Consider the following 13,583-nt stretch of genomic DNA (forward strand, 5'->3'; position numbering starts at 1 on the left):
TTTACACCCGCTTAACGTTCGCCGCTTGTCGCGCGGGTATTGCACCATTTGCGCGATCACCACACGTATGAGGAGTGCGTATGAGGACTCCTCCGCCGGGGGTGTGCTTAACGCTTCTTCACTTTCGCCGCAGCTGGTAGGCTCGGCATTGTACTATCTCCGGGATCGGCGCACGTAAGGGGAGCGCTTTACGCCTAGTTCACCTCCGCCGCGGGTCAGCCCGGCATTGTACTATTTTTGGTATCGGCACACGTACGGCGAGTGGTCAACGCCTGCTTCCCCTCCTCCGCGTGCCGCTCCGGTCTTGTGCTATTTTCGGGATCGCCACACGTATGGGGAGTGCTAATTTCCTGCTTCACCTCCGCCGCGAACCTGCCCGGCATTGCACTATCTTTGGGATCGGCACACGTATGGGGAGTACTACTCGCGTGCTTCGCCTCCGCAGCTGCTCTGCCCAGCATTGTACTATCTCCGGGATCGCCCACTTATGGGGAGTGGTATACGCCCGCTTCACCTCCGCCGTTTGTCGCGCGGGCATTGCGCTATCTTCGTGTTCGAAGCACGTACGGGGAGTGCCTAACGCCTGCTTCACCTCCACCGCGAATTTGCCCGGCATTGTGCTATCTCCGGGTACGGAGCGCAGAAAGGGAGTGTAACGCGCCCGCTCCACCTCCGCCGCTTGCCGCCCTGGTATTACACTATTTGCGGGATCGCCACACGTATGGCGAGTGCTTAACGCCTGCTTAACCTCCGCCGCAGATCGGCTCAGCATTGCACTATCTCCGGGATTGGCGCACGTACCGGGAGTGCCTAAAGCCTGCTTCCCCTTTGCCACGTGTCGGGCGCGTATTTACGCTATTTTCAGGATCGGTACACGTATGGGGAGTGCTTAACACCTTCTCCCCTTGGCCGCGTGTCGGGCGGGTCTTACGCAATTTTCAGGATCGACACACGTATGGGGAGTGCTAATCGCGCGCTTCACCTCCACCGCGGGATGACCCGGCATTTTACTAACTCCAGGATCGGCACAGTTATGGGCAGTGTTACTCGCCCACGTCACCCCCGCCGTTTGTCGCGTGGGTATTGCACTATTTGCGCGATCACCACAAGTTTGGGGGATGCTTAATGCCAGCTCCACATCCATCGCGGACCGGGCCGGTATTTTACATTCTTCCGGATCGGTACCCGTATGTGGAATGCTTAACACCTGCTTTACCTCCGCCGTGGGTCGGCACGGCATTGCGCCATCTTCGGGACGGGCCCCACGTATGGGGAGCTCTTAACGCCTGCTTCAGCTTCGCCGCGGGTCGGCTCGGCATTGCACGATCTTCGGGATGGGCCCACGTATGGGGAGTTCTTAACGCCTGCTTCGCCTCCGCTGTGGATCGGCCCGGCATTGTACGATCTTCGGGATTGGCCCAAGTATGGGGAGTCCCAGTCAAAAATTCCAGCAAGGCCATATCTAACTGCTTGGCCTGTCGGCCTGTAGGCGGATCGGCCTGTTGGCGTATTGGCCTTTCGCCCTGTTGGCGCATTGGCCTGTCGCCCTGTTGGACCTCTGCACTGCAGCTGTCTCGCACTCTGAATACCTGAAATTATTTTTATTTACCAAAAATACCAGTGTGCAAAAAAGCTTGCGGCACAAACAATCACTTCCTTCACAAGTTGCCCGGTTTCTGAGCAAGGTGGTTTCAAACATTCTCCATCCTTTTTTTCTTGTCTTTGTCACGCACATCGCCGCCCATGTATCACTGCCCGAGAGAGCTGCAAGTAAAAAGCAAGGAGCAAATTCAAAAACATGTTTATAAATGCAGTTGGAATGCATATGTATACAGTGAAGCGTTCTGTAAATATGCATAAGGCTCGAGTGCTATAACACGTGTTTGTGCTATTTTAGTCAATGTGTGTGCAAAGTGAATTTAGGTGACATATTGGCAAAGAATGCAGTGCACCTGTGAATACAACCAGCGTTATAGGGGTTGAAAGAAGCAAGCTTGCTTTCTGCATTATATTTTTGGGGGCACCTAACCACTCCTAAGAGGCAGCCATGTGACCGTTTACATGGATGCGCCGTCCCACAGTTAAGTATGAGCCATTCAGCGAGAGCGCACAAGCAGCAGCCACCGTCAGCAAGAGAGGTGCAGGCAGGTTCACAAAGAAAGCTTCACTTTAAAGAATTATGTGAATCTCGTACACATCTGTGGGAATCGATGCAACTGCTCATTTGTGTTAAATAGCAACACACTCATCATTTTCTTTTTATGTGTTTACAATCTGTCGTCAAGCAGCTTTCAATGGTGCTGACCCTACCTTTAATGTCTACACTCGAGCACAAAAAGTGGCAGACCATGACTCGTGCATAGTAACCCATGGTCACAGAAGTGTATGAGAGAAGTCTATCTCTGTTCATGTTGCCAGAGAATGTAGATTTTATGCATGCATTTATAGGTAGCGATGCCATGACATGGACAACATACCGATTGGCCAGGTAGCATGCATGAAACAACATATTGACAAGCCTTTTTGGCTACCTCTGGAATATTACTTCCTGGTAAATTCATTATTTCATAATCGTGATTACTTTGACGATAAGGCACCCGCCGCCATGAACCCCCGACCCTACGCTCAACGACACAAACTCTAGTAACTGCGCCATGCACTGTGGTTTTACTTGAGTGATAAACTGCACAGCTAAACTAAACACACAGAAAGTTCCTTTCATTGACAAAGCACAGCCAAGATAGACCACCTTACACATGCAAGGGGCTTCGTGGTCCAATACTTCAGCATACTGAATTCCTATGATTTATGAACATTGCAAGGTTCAAATGCAATGGGCTTCGGCTCCATCTGCCGCTTTGCCCGGCACTTATTTAACCCATTTAGAACCGCTGTACTTTTAAAAGTACAGCTATAATTCCATTTCTTTTTAATTGGAATATGAGTATCTTGTTTTGAGTAGTCCGCCATTCCACCGGCAGGGGGACAGGCAACACTCCCAAATCAAGCGAGCGCGTTCGTAGCGCTCCTCGGAGTATATGTGTACGATCAACTATCGCCAATCTTCATTTCCGCCAACCGAACAGGTAAGCTCTTCGTAAACTTGTTCTCCTGGCTAGAATAATCAATATTTCATGAAACCTCTTTGTATATAGCTTCAAGAAGAGCAGTAGTAAGCATTGAGTGCGGTGAAACTTTTATCTCTTTCAAGCTTTTTGTGTTATATAAGAGTAAACCATGCTGTACTATCTATAGTACAGCGGGACTTCGTGTGTGCACAATCGCAGTCGCTCTTGTAGGCAGCCGATACTATGAATCCGGGTGTTTTCTTCGGAAAGAACCCGTTCTGTAGGCTCAGCGAAGCACTCGAGCCTGCAGCAGATATTGCTCAGAATGCTGGCATTGATGTTGATGTGGTCATAATTCCTTTAGACCCATCCGCAGAAGCAGATGAAGAGGAAGGCGACGAAGACGGCATGGGTGCTATGCCAGTGAGTGATGTTTCTGTTAAGAACTTTTTTCTCTGTTTCGTACGGTAGCGCCTAGTTAGGCACTTTGCGTATTCTCCTTGTTCGGCGTCAATGATCGCGGCACCAATAAACACTATTTGTCTTCGTTATTTTCATCCGTAGTAGCCTCTACGGTATGAAGCGGGGCTGAAGCGGGAAGAATCGGACAGGGCTTGGAATACACGAAGGTTGGTGATTCAGTGTGGGAGGGGAGGCAATGTGCTCTGTGAATATTTGCATCAGTTTGCGCAGATGTCTCCGAGTGTACTCCGATGCGCCTTCGAGGTGCAGTTCACCCTGTGCGGGAGCAGGTTCTTACCGATGCCACGGCTTTCTGTTTTACGCGAAACAGACTATGAAACATAGCCTTAGAAATCGTGCAAGTCTTTTACATCAAGCCATATTTTGCAGGGAAGCTCGAAGTTCATTGGTATCGAAATGAAGAAGAAGATGACGAGTGCGCCCTTGCGTTGAAGCGCGCAAAGGTTCCTGCCACGAACTGGACTAGGAATCAACCTAAATATACCTGGGAGAATTCAACTGACGGGGCAGCGGAGTGCAAAGCCATGTTGCGTCTACAACGGTTATTCTACGAGTCAAGTATTCAGCACCATTCTTGATGATCAAATACTCACTCATATAATAATACAGACTGGCAAGTATGCAAATCAGAAAAATGAACACGGCTTTGCTCTCGATTTGGATGATCTGAATAGGTTCATCGGTATTCTTTGCTGTCTGGCTACCATGGGCTCCCTCGTCAGAAACTTCTACTTGTGCGTTGATGAAGATGTTGGAGTGCGCTACGCAGCTAAGTGCATGAGCCGAAAGAGACTTCTTGATATAAAAAAATGTTTGCACCTAGCCAACAGTGACTTGATTGGGGAGATGACTGATCAGATGTTCAAAATACGTCCCCTCATGAACCTACTGAACGAGCGTTTTCAGCAGCATGGTATCTTCCGCCGAAACCTTTCTATAGACGAGTCTATGGTAAAAAAATTTGGACACTATCCTTCCAAACAATTTGTGTGTGGCAAGCCAATTCGCTTTGGGTACTAGAACTGGATGGTGTGTAGTTCTGGCGGCTACTGTTATGGTTTTGATACTTACTGTGGAAAATCTCTCAACTCTAATAAATATCCGGTGGAAACTCGCGTTGTTCTCTCTCTGCTTGAAACAATCTCTGATCCTAGTGACTACATTGTCTTTTTCGACAATTTTTTTACAAGTCGGTATCTCCTTGTTACTCTGCGTGAAAAGGGGTTTAGGGCACTCTTCCCGAGAAGCGGCATATGAAGTCCGCTCTTCCAGCTAAAAAAGAAATGAAAAAAAAAAGCAAAGAGGACAATTTTTTATTGTTTCGACCCCGTCGGTGAGGTTCTTTTCGTAAAGTGGAAGGACAGCAGTGTTGAAACAATGGCTACGAACCACTGCGGTATTGAACCCACGTACTTTGTAACGCGGTGGTCGTCTGCCGTTCACGAAAGGGTGAATGTTCCGCAACCTAAGCTGTTCAGCAGTTATAAGAGCTGCATGGGAGGCGTAGACCTCTTAGATCCAGCCATAAACAACTTATAGAGTTCGTATTCGCGGCCAAATGTGGTGGTGGCCTTTGTTTACGCAAATGCTAAACGGGGCAGTGGTGAATGCATGAAAAATTTATCAAGTGGTTGCAGATGAGCCAATCGACCTCCTTGCGTTTCAAAGAAATGTCACGCGTTATTACCTGCGTCTGGGCACAAACATAACGCCGCTCGCAAACGGCCAGCCTCCATCGTAGGTGACATTGTACTTGCCAAGGGAGGCCACTTTCCAAATAAAATAGAAAAGCAGCTGCGGTGCCAATATTACCACAAAAGGTCGATGTGGGCATGTGTGTAGTACAATGTAACACTTTGTTTGAAACACGAGTACATCAACAAGTTTCTTGCACCTGAATAACAGCATGGAGCAAGTGTTTATTTTGCAATGGGAAGAACCCAGTCTACTATAAAAGGTACACCTCTGTAAGTTTTCAAGGAATAAAGATATTTTCTTGATACTGAAGGAATTTTCTCTATCCATCAAAGAGACATGGTACACCAAAAATAAGCGGACGACGACGGCAAGGTTCGAAGGAGGCTTGTGGGCTTTTATGGGTCTGTCTTTTTCGAAGCTTCCGAGCCTTTTTTGGTCACCTAGTGGTGCAACCTTGATATCATCGGATCCGCGAAGAAGCGAAGATTCAGCGGATACCTTATTTTGAGGTGGGTCACCCCTTTTTTGGACTTTATTGGAACTTCTGTGCTCACGCCACGCTGGCCGAGACCTAGCGCGGCATGGCAGCAATGCACGTTGAAGGGGAAGTGCTCTCGGCGGAGGACTTTACTGAAGACCTGGGATGGCGGACCATGTCCAGCCGAAAATCTAGACCTACGACGAGGCCTGGATTGGGTGATGGCGGTTCGCCAAGTGAGATGCCTGAATGACGGGGCGCAGGTGAACGGCGCGGAGGCTTGGCAATCAAGAATCGCATTGTGAAAGCGTCGCGCATGCCACCGATGCCACAAGAACACATCAAAATAGTCATTCGCCCACGGGGTGGACTGAATTTGGAGAAAGTTAGCTCTACAGCGGTGGGCAAGGCGATCGTAGAGGCGGCAGGCCTCGGTATTGAGAAGATTAGGGAAGATGTTATTTGCCCTAACATTATGCAAGATATCTTGGTGGCTAGTACGTCAGAAAGGAGCAACGCTGAACGATATGTGAGACTCAGGTCAATCAGAGTGGCAGGCAAGGATTTTGAAGTCAGTGCGTACGAGACGGCCCCACACACTACGTGTAAGGGGGTCATTGGCAATGTAGACGTTATGGATGGCCCCGCGACACTTGGGCGGAACATCGTTAACGATCGCAATCTGCTGGCTATGGCGGTCAAACGAATCAAAAACACAGGATCAGTTATCATTGTTTTCGACGGGTGAAAAGTGCCCAATTTCATCAGATATGGGACAACTCTGGTCCGGTGCTTCCTGTAGCAGTTGGATGTATGTTATGTGAGTGGCAAGCTTGGACATCGGGCGGATGTCTGCCAAGCGCCCGAATGTCTTGAATGCCGAGGAAGCGGGGATCGGAACCCTGAAGAGGATCACAACTGTGTGTCTTGTTGCAAGCTTTGTGGCGGACGACACCTGACCGCGGATAAACAATGCAGACAACGATACCAGCTTCCCTACGTCGTGCGTGTTCGACGACAGGAGAGAGCCAGGGCGGAGCTAACGGCGGAACAGGAGGCAGCTGAGATGGGGCAGCTGGTGAGTGCCCGCCAACGCTCAAGGAACCACTCCAGGTCGAGGCAGCGGCCATCGTCTAGGACTCCAACGACCAGGAGCCGATCCATTTCTATGGAGGCGCGGGTGCGCTTTCCTGCAGCTGGTGGCGGCGGCGGCGCAGCTGGAAGCCAGACCACCTGGCCTGACAAGGTCAAGGGCGGCATCAGCGCCGGCCGAGCGCGCGAGCAGCGCCAGGAGCATGTGGATGGTAATAAGGATAGGGATAGGATTGTGCAATTGGAGAGAGAGAATCGTAGGTTAAAAGCAGCCATTGACGGGCTTATGACAGAGATAGCTGAACTTAGGAACGGCTTACCTTCGGTAACAGCGATAGCTTAGGACAGGCTAGGAAACAGGATGACTCGGTTGAGGTACCAAGGTCTGTGGAGGTCGCAGAAGAGAACATGGCGGACGAAGAGACGCCTGCTCCGAAAAAGAGGGCCCTATCCTCGACCATACGGATTCAGCGCAAAGTCGGTTCCGAGCTTAAAGCAATGATGGCCACATTGCAAGAAAGTGTAAATCAGATCATTAGTAGACTGGAGCGGCTAGAAGAACGGGAAAATATGAAGGACCAGAGATTAGTCAAAATTGAAATATATCTAAACGAGACAGTGGTCCCTGTTATGGAGCGGGAGTGCACTCAGCCGCTAGCCCAGCAGGGTAAGTCGCCGAGTGGACTTGAGCTCAAGACTAGTTCACCAAATTTCCGTGGTCAAGATGGCTCTATTAAATAGTTCATTTAGTACTTAGCATTTAGTAATTGTAGGGGGTTAAATCATAAGAAGGCGTCTCTGCAGCAGTTTGTTAGAACGCACGGTGTTAAACTCAAGTTATCATGTTACAGGAAAAACTGACGTCTAGCGTGACCTTAACGGATTTGAAAGCGGGAGTTAAGCATAATGAACAGGGCAGAGGACTCGCTACTCTCATTAATAGGAGGTTGGCGTATATTAGACATGATCTTCACATGGCAGATTGCAAGATTGAATATAATATGGTGGAAGTAATCTTAGGTCGGCAAAGGTCATGTCAGATGAGTGTTTACCTGCTTAACCTTTACAGTAGCCCCCGGGACACGAAGCAGAGCTTGAAATCTCTCTTGACAAAGGCAACCAATCTGGATAAGGATGCACAGTTGCTTATTGGAGGGGACTTCAATGCACCATATCATGTGTGAAAGTATGCTTACAGAACTATTAAGGGGGAGAGACTATTGCAGCATGCAGTAGACTTGAATTTAACTCTGATTACAGACCCCTCGTATCCCACCAGATGTGTTACGTCGACATATAGAGATTTGACACCTGATCTCACTTTTGTTCGGGGGGGTGGTGGATTCGTCCTGGTCCAATTCTAATATAGATTTTGGTAGCGATCATTACATCCTTATGATTACTTTGGTAGTGGCTAATAAAAAGGAGCGCACATTCAGCATGGTTGACTGCGATGCATCTGGAAACGAAGAGCGCAGAGAATCGAAGATGAGGGAAATGAGTTGACCTTGGAACAGTGGACTAGTCAGCTTAAAAGTGACGTTGAGGCGTCCACTAAAGAGGTTCAGACCGATATTGACACGGAACACATGGATAGTCGCCTGGGACATTTGTTGGAAGCCAAGCAGTCGATGTTGGCGGGATGGCAGGGTCAGAGATTGAATAGAATGGTTAGAAAGCGTATAGCAGTGGTTAATCAGGAAATCGAAGACCATTGTCGGGTACTGTGCAAGCAGCAATGAGATGAAGTGTGCAATTCTATTGATGGTCGCATTAAGAGGGGAGGCACCTGGAGTTTCCTCAGGCATTTACTAGATGAGACAAACACTAAGTCTAATCAGAAGACTGTGATAGGTAAGTTGGTCCATCAGGCGGGTCGGGACTCCACGGAGCAGGAGTTGCTGAAGGATTTGGCTGAGACATACATTCCGTTGGAGACCTGGCACGATACACCTGACGTGATTTTGGAATATAGTAGGGACGAAAATGCAGCTATGGATGCGGAATGTACTGAAAGTGATATAAGGATGGCGCTGCAGAATCTTAATGGTCGATCGGTATCAGGGCCGGATGGCATTACGAATAAAATGCTACAGAATTTAGACGATGGGTCAATTGAGTTCCTTACGCGGGAGATCAATTGCCGATGGAAGGAAGGCTCTTCCCCGGAAGAGTGGAAACTTGCAACTACTGTTCTGATACCCAAATCGGGGAAGGCCATAGGGCTTGAAAATCTCAGACCCATTTCCCTGACGTCGTGTTTGGGGAAAGTCGCTGAGCATGCTATTTTAAATAGGCTAACGCGTTATGTTGAGGGAAATGGGGTCTTTCTGCACTCTATGATAGGATTTCGGCCCGGCCTCTCGACTCAGGATGCTATGATCAGGATTAAGCATCAGATCCTTGACCGGCGGACAAGGGATACTAAGGCTCTAATTGGACTTGATGTGGTAAAAGCTTTCGATAAAATCCGACATTCTTTCATTCTACGGGTGCTATCGCACTTGAATATGGGGCAGCGGCTTTTTCATTTTGTCAAGGCTTTCCTTATGGATAGAAGGACATGTCTCAGGTTTGGGGAGATAAAGCTGGAAGTCCTTAAATTGGGTTGCTGTGGTACTCCGCAGGGATCCGTATTCTCGCCTATGTTATTCAATTTGGCGATGTCGAAGTTGGCTAATAGACTGGACACTGTCCAGGATATTGGCTACTATATCTACGCGGATGACATTACTATATAGAGTGTCGGTGGTAGTGATGGAGAGCTTGAGGCTAGGCTGCAGCAGGTGGTAACGCTTACGGAGGAGTATCTGGGTCTCATGGGGCTCAAGTGCTCCACTAAAAAGTCGGAGTTGTTGATCTTCAAATCTAAGAAGCTAGGTCATAGGCCGAAGGGTTGGGTACCGGAAGTTGAGCCTTGCATTAGAATTCATACTAGGGAAGGGTCGGTGATACCCAAAGTTGAAGCAATCAGGGTCCTTGGTTTTGTACTTGAAGCAAACGGATCGAACATTAGAACCATTCAGCGTATTACCAAGAAGACCGAGGAGGCCATAAGGCTTATAAGAAGGATCTCTAATAGGCATAGGGGTTTAGGAGAAGAAGGTGCGATGCGCTTAGTTCGCGCATTTATTATGTGTCATTTCTCGTATGTGGCAGCAATGCTAAATTGGAATAGGGGGGAGAAAAACAAATTGGAAGCATTAATCAGAAAAGCCATCAAGGCTGCGCTTGGTCTGCTTATGACTACGTCAAACGATATGGTGTTACGACTGGGTTTGCATAATACTTTAGATGAAATTGCCGAAGCTCAGCGTACTGCACAGAGGGAGCGGTTGCTAGGTACACCAGCGGGTAGGTATATTTTAGAGTCAATTGAAGAATCGGTGGCTGTGTCGCACGATAGGGCGCCTCTACACGAGTTGAACGTGAACCTTAGGGCAAATATCATGGTTCATCCGTTCGTCCATATCATGGTTCGTCCGCAAATATCATGATTCGTGCACGGGGTGCACAGTGAAGGGAGGCGGGTCGCGAGAGCTAGGGCTTTGTTGCGAGAGGCAAAGGATCAGGAGGAGCAGTCTGCGTTTGTTGACGCCGCATGCAATTATGGTAAAAATGCTTATTCGGTGGTGGTGGTATATGGCAACGGGAGCGTTAGAAATGCTGCTTCCATTTATACCGAAGATCCGGGGGTTGCTGAACAGGTGGCTATTGCTCTAGCATTAACTGATTCAAGAAGAGTTTTGGTGTTTAGTGACTCGCGATCTGCGATTAAAGATTTCTCGAGAGGACTTGCTGCGGAACCGGCTAACAGTCTGCTGCAGGGTAGGGATATCACTTCGCATACAATTACTTGGTTCCCGGCGCACATGGGGACAGTGGAGGGAGCCCCGTGTAACCTCAAGCAGGTGGCACACGGGGAGGCACGAGGATTAGTGTGCCGTCTACTTCCTGAAGGGGCACGATCTCCCGCTCCTGAGTACAGGGACCAACTGTTAACCTACAACAATATCACCAAGCACTATTACTTAGGGCGCAGGTCATTCCCGCTGTCACATCCTAAATTAAATAGGCCACAGGCGGTTACACTACGGCTTCTGCAGACACGAACGCACCCTAACCCGGTCATCATGAATAAAATTAATCCGGACTGCGGGGTTTCAGTCTATTGTAGTAAGGGTGGGGGTTTGCTCGATATAGAACCATGCTATGGCGCTGCTTGGCGTTGGCCGGTGATGGTTCTCGAGGTGAACAGTGGTGGCAGCGGATGCTGCACAGTAAAGTGCTGGCGGACCAACTCAGGGCTGTTCAGAGGGCCCGTACGTGGGACGGCACAGGGGCTCGGCCTCTCTGCACCGACGTGGGAGCGGCCTGCATCAGTCCCAGACTGATCCCGCAGGACCTAAATAAAGTTCTTCATACCATACCACACCAAAAATAAGCAGAATTGGTCGTGCTGATTTTTCTTGGTCCCTAATGGGTTAACAATGTTCCTGTCACGTTGCGGCGCCTCAGTTGATCTGGCATCCAATATACAGTGGTTGTCATATAGCAAACAGGGAATCCCCTGAGGCCCAAAACAAGATGCCCCAGCCTCCTTTTCCAGCCACCGGTTGCTCCCAGCATAGATCTGGAATATAAAGAATTAAATAAGGCATTATATTTCAACTCGCACAATAAATACCATTTAGAATATCCTGAAACATCCTGAGCTGCATATGCCTGTGTTGGTGGACATTACGTCTGAGAGTTCTGGCAATTCAGGCTTCTGTGTTTTCTTAAATGAGAGCCCACCACGGAAATAACACAAACAATGAATTGTTATACAGAATTCTCTGCATGAATAAGGCCAAGTAAAAAAAATTGACTGTGCATGAAGCCTAGCTTAAAGCATTGTAGCTAGGCAAAATTTGGCATTTGAAATACAAGCGGAAAAAAAAGGTAGCAGGAAGTATGGTTGATCGCTCTTTCATACGAATCAGTGGAACACAAAAGTGAAACATGTCGTGACAGAAGCGGGTGCACTTATTATACATGAGGATTTAAGTTGCAAGTGGTCATGAATGGCACCCTACCACTGCACAAGGATCCTACACGATTGCCACAAGCGAATGTAGTGCAACAACTTGTGACCGGGAAACATCCCCTAAAGACACTGCATTGCACGCGCTGGAGCACTGTGCAGATCCGCCATAAACCACAGTCGTTCGAAATCTGTACAAGTGAAACCAAACGTGTTTTTAGTAAATCGCTTCGTGAACTCTCCCTCTGCTCCAGCGTTCTGTTGGTGATTGGCGTCCTGCTGCAGAGTTGCTAAAGCGAAGGTACGAGCATTTTGGTCTGGCTTCGCAGTGTCTTGGGCAGCCACTTGTGATCCGCTGAGCTTCAGGAATTGTGATCCGCTCAGCTTCAGTTTGTAGCATGAACCGCAAAAGTACAAAGGCATTCTGCTTCACACTGGCGTGTCTCTCGCCAGACAAAAGCGAGATTCGCCCACTGACGCTGTCTTTTTGCGCCGCTTAACGCCACAGCTTTCTTAGTTGGTGCCATAGCAAGCAAAGCAGCAGCCCGCATGTAAGCACTGCTGATGCATGTTAAAGCTGCACTCCGTAGGTGGCAAGACATCACAGGCTAATCCGAAACAAAAGATAAACAATGTGCGAAAACTGTTTTAGAAACGAAATTGTTTTATGCCGGGGTACACCATCAACTTTGTGTAACTGATGTGACGTCAGCGTGAACACGTCAAATATGCTCTGTGATGACAGGGATGGCTCCGCAATATAGGAGCGGCGAAGCAAGCTATAGCACTATGTAAAACTTCATTTGGGCCTCATCATCATCATCATCAACCTGGTTACGCCCACTGCAGGGCAAAGGCTTCTCCCATACTTCTCCAACAACCTTGGTCATGTACAAATTGCGGCCATGTTGTACCTGCAAACTTCTTAATCTCATCCGCCCGCCTAACTTTCTGCCGCCCCCTGCTACGCTTTCGTTCCCTTGGGATCCAGTCCGTAACCCTTAATCACCATCGGTTGTCTTCCCTCATTACATGTCCTGCCTACGCCCATTTCTTTTTCTTAATTTCAACTAAGATGTCGTTAACTCGCGTTTGTTCCCTCACCCAATCTGCTCTTTTCTTATCCCTTAACGTTACACCCATCATTCTTCTTTCCATTTGGGCCTAGTTGGTACATATTTCTGAACTTAAGGTTACAGCGCAAATGCCTAAGACGAACCACAAAAGGATGGACACGACACACTGGCGTTGACTAACAACTCCTTTTATTCCTTCGTCGTCGATGCATATATATACCTAGGCCACACAACCGCGCAGGCGCAGAGAATGCATTACTGACATCTGCCAACTTATCGCATACGCAAACGTGGGAATTCAAATTCTGATGGGTGCAGGGACAAAGGTGTATCACTGATGCAATGATTGCCTTGTCTTTTGAGGTGGTAGGCCTCTAAGGCAAGCCGCGCATGCTCATTCGTGCTTTTGCCAAGAATTATCGTCCGATCAAGACGTGCCTCACAATTGCTGCAGGAGTTTATATGCGCAACAAGGTGCGCTCCTCTATTTATATTTTTGTTTACTTATTGTGCATATTCCCTGAGTCGCTCATTGACGCAACGCCCTGTCTGGCCAAGGTATGGCTTACCACATAAGAGTGGAATGCCATAAACCACGCCGACAGCGCGCGACTCGTATGAGGCACCATGCCGAATTTGGCATCCTCCTCTGCTCTCCCCGC

At 48.5% G+C, this 13,583-nt stretch overlaps 1 pseudogene; it reads left to right on the forward strand.

Annotated features, from left to right (window-relative positions):
- Positions 1-3,311: 3,311 nt before the first annotated feature.
- Positions 3,312-8,325, forward strand: LOC140219487 (piggyBac transposable element-derived protein 2-like; annotated as a pseudogene).
- Positions 8,326-13,583: the final 5,258 nt, after the last annotated feature.

The sequence above is a fragment of the Dermacentor andersoni genome, chromosome 7 (genome assembly GCF_023375885.2).
Source record: "Dermacentor andersoni chromosome 7, qqDerAnde1_hic_scaffold, whole genome shotgun sequence".
Lineage (NCBI taxonomy): Eukaryota > Metazoa > Arthropoda > Arachnida > Ixodida > Ixodidae > Dermacentor > Dermacentor andersoni.